Raw genomic sequence first — 3,412 nt, forward strand, 5'->3', positions numbered from 1 at the left:
TTGACTGGCAATTGTCCATGGTTTTTAAAAAATTTGACTTTTTTTTTTAAAGATTTTATTTTTCCTTTTTCTCCCCAAAGCCCCCCGGTACATAGCTGTGTATTTTTAGCTGTGGATCCTTCTAGTTGTGGCATGTGGGATGCCGCCTTAGCATGGCCTGATGAGTGGTGCCATTTCTGCACCCAGGATCCAAACTGGTGAAACCCTGGGCCACCGAAGCAGAGCGTGCAAACTTAACCACTTGGCCATTGGGCAGGCACCTCACTATGGTTTTTAAAAAATTTCTGTACTGTTTGAATTTTTTCCAGTTTTACTGAGGAATAATTGACATCACTGTATGTCTCAGGCGTACAGCATGATGGTTTGATTTACATATAAATGTGAAGTGATTACCACAATAGGTTACTGAACATCCATCATCTCATACAGATACAATAAAAAGAAAAGAAAAAGAAAGTTCTCCTTGTGATGAGAACTCTTAGGCTCTACTCTCTTAACAACTTTCCTGCATCTCACACAGCTGTGTTCGCTGTAGTCACCGTGCTGGACACTACGTCCCTGGTACTTATTCATCTTAGAACTGGAAGTTTGTACCTTTTGACCTTCTTCCAATCCCCCTCCCCCCAGACCCCATCTCTGTCTGACCTCTTTTTCTATGAGTTTGGTGGGATTTTTGTTGCTGTTTTTTGTTTTTTTAGGTTCCACATATAAGTGGGGTCATACAGTATTTGTCTCTTTCTGTCTGACTTATTTCACTCAGCATGATGCCTTCAAGGTCCATCCATGTTGTCACAATAGCAGGATTTCCTCGTTTACTATGGCTGAGTAATATTTCATTGTCTGTATATACCACGACTTCCTCCTCCGTCCATCCATCCATCTATTAAGCACAGTCTTGATCAAGGGCTTGCAGCTATGGAGGCGCAGCGTCACTCAGGTTCAAGGCTGAGCTCCCCCACTCACCTGCTGTGTGGCCTTGGGCAGCTACTTAACCTTTCTGAGCCTCCATCACCTCATCAGTAAAATGGGGGTCATTCTGCAGAACCCAAAAGTAGTCCCACCTACTATTATTACTGGCAAGTCCTGCCCCATGAATCTTTCCCTGACACGTCCCTGTCCCCTAGTCCCTTCTCCCACCCCCAATTCCCTCCCCTGACACACACCAGCTGGAGGTGACCTCTTCCACCCTTGGGCTGGCACAGCAATTGTCACTTTCTAGGTCCTACTTTGTAGAAACCCAACCCAGGCCATGTTCTTATTTTGACAGAAGCCCCAGATCCTCCCAGACTGACCCCATGTTCACACCCACTGTGCTGCCAGGAGGACCGAGGACCCTGCAGTGAGTCATTATGGGCTGAGGGTGTTTTCTCATGTCCTACAGGAGACCAAAGTGTGGTCCTGTCTTCTTATGGACATGAACCCCCTACATCATCGGCTCGTGGCCCAGAGCACCCTGGGGCAGCTCTGTGACATGCAGACAGACCGTCTCTACTGACCACACTCTACATTCAAACAGAGTCATTGTGCTTCCTCCTCAGGCGGTCAAGCACCAACAAGGCCGGGTCCATCCCGGCAGAGGGCAGGTATTTACTGAGCACTGTGCATGGGCTGGGGTCTTGGTGGGCACTGAGGACGTGATGTGGCAGGAAGGAGACAGGCGGATGGGGATGGGGTGGGGGCTGCCCTGCAGAGGGCAGAGTGTGGTCAGGAAGAGGACCATCAAGCAAAGATGGCAGGTGAGATGAGGGTCACAGGGAAAGGGTCCTTCCTAAATCCTTGTGGCTCTTGGGCCTCATCAAAGGAGGCTGGAGCTCATCAGCCTCACTGGGCTGCATCAGGGAGCTGCGCTGTCTCCCCAGAGTCACAAGCCCAAGGCTGTGGAATTTAGCAGCAAAGGTTTGAAACAGCCAGCAGAAAACCCAACCGAAAAATAAACAAACAAAAACTTCAAGTCTGGGTGAAGAGGTTATCAAGAGTTTAGAAGACCTTTGTGTATTTAATTAGTGAATACTGACAGTGAAATTGCCAAACAGCTTTGGATGGATTTGCTTGAGGGCGGCTTGTGGCTTGTCCCCACCAGAGTCTCCTGGCCAGGAAGATGTCCTCCCAGGGCCAGCAGGCTCTGCTGAGTGAGTGTAAGATGCCCCCAGAGAATGAGGAGCCAGGGGGTGGGGGTGGGGGCTGACAATCTCACAGCCCTTCCAGCCCAGGAAGTCTCATCCAGGCATCAGGTCCTGCCCTGGGGCCCTGGTGGGGATCCATGGGCCCTGGCACAATGGCAACGTAGGTCTGAGGCCAGCAAGGCCAGCAGTTCAGAGGAGGCTCACAGAGAAGGCAGTGCTATTTTATCATTTTAAATGCCGAGTCTGTCTCTGTAAGTGTCAGAATGGACAGCTTGTGGCATGGGTTTTGTTTTCTTTTTTCTTTTTGGAAAGTGAGTCCAGGGACTGACCTCTCTTCATAAGGACTAGGAAGGAAAGAGTTGTGTAGAGAGAAAGGGTAAGGGTCCCACTGGAGAGAGGGGTCTGTGCCAGCTGGGGCTGTGGGTGAAACCACAGAAGCGCTGGGGAGTCTGATCTAGCATGCACTGGACTGCTGGCTAGGATTTGTAGGAGAGAACTGAGTACTAGTATGTAAACTAAAATAAACAGCAAACCACTGAAGTATGATTCTTGTGTAAAAAATATACCAAAAAGTAATTTAAAAACTGTGGTTCAGAAAAAAAGAAAACCAGCAGCAAAGGGTAGTGCAAGGACGTGGGGAGGGAGTCCTGCCACCGCAGAGACGCAGGGCCGCCCCCTCTGAGAGAAGGGCAGGGATCTGCTCTAGGAGGCCCTTCCTGTCCCTTGGATTCAATGCAGATCCGCCCGAGCGCCGCCTCCACCGCCCTCCTCCGGGGCTGGCAGGGCTGAGAGCGGCCTCCTCCCCTCAGACGGACAGACTGAAGCTCCAGCACCCAGTGGAGCGGACTGTGGGTGCAGAGTTCCCGGCGCTCCGAAGCCGCAGGGCGAAGGGGTGGTGGCCAGAGCCGGTCCCAAAGACGCCCCTGCAGACCCCCAGCCTGCAGCTGCGGGCAGGACCAGGAGCTCGTCCCACGGCGAGTTTGGACGCGGAGGTCGCTCATATGAAAGCAACCACTGAAAGATGGAGACACAACTCAAGAACAAAGTAATCGTGACCCGAGCGGTGCCGCAGTGGGGAGTTTTGGGAGCCTCGTTATTGATGGTTCTCATTCTTCAGTGGCTTTTCCTGCTCCCCACGGGAGATGGCGCCCGGAGGTGGACGCAGGAGTCGGGTCCCCTCCCAGGTCGGCAGGCCCGCTGCGTGCCCTCGGATGGTTCAGGGCGGCGCCCGAGGCACTTTGGCGGGTCCCTTGGGGCGCGCAGGGCTGGTTCGGACGGGGCGGGGAGGG

At 52.3% G+C, this 3,412-nt stretch overlaps 1 protein-coding gene and 1 long non-coding RNA gene across 4 annotated transcripts in view; one reads left to right on the forward strand and one right to left on the reverse strand.

Annotated features, from left to right (window-relative positions):
- The window catches only part of LOC139075695 (uncharacterized), a 318,375-nt gene that overhangs the window by 150,101 nt on the left and 164,862 nt on the right, over window positions 1-3,412 (reverse strand). The gene's annotated exons all lie outside the window — the stretch shown is intronic.
- LOC139075692 (myelin and lymphocyte protein-like) overlaps window positions 1-3,412 on the forward strand; it is an 83,162-nt gene that overhangs the window by 54,637 nt on the left and 25,113 nt on the right. The gene's annotated exons all lie outside the window — the stretch shown is intronic.

This window comes from Equus przewalskii, chromosome 14 (assembly GCF_037783145.1).
Source record: "Equus przewalskii isolate Varuska chromosome 14, EquPr2, whole genome shotgun sequence".
NCBI classification, from domain to species: domain Eukaryota; kingdom Metazoa; phylum Chordata; class Mammalia; order Perissodactyla; family Equidae; genus Equus; species Equus przewalskii.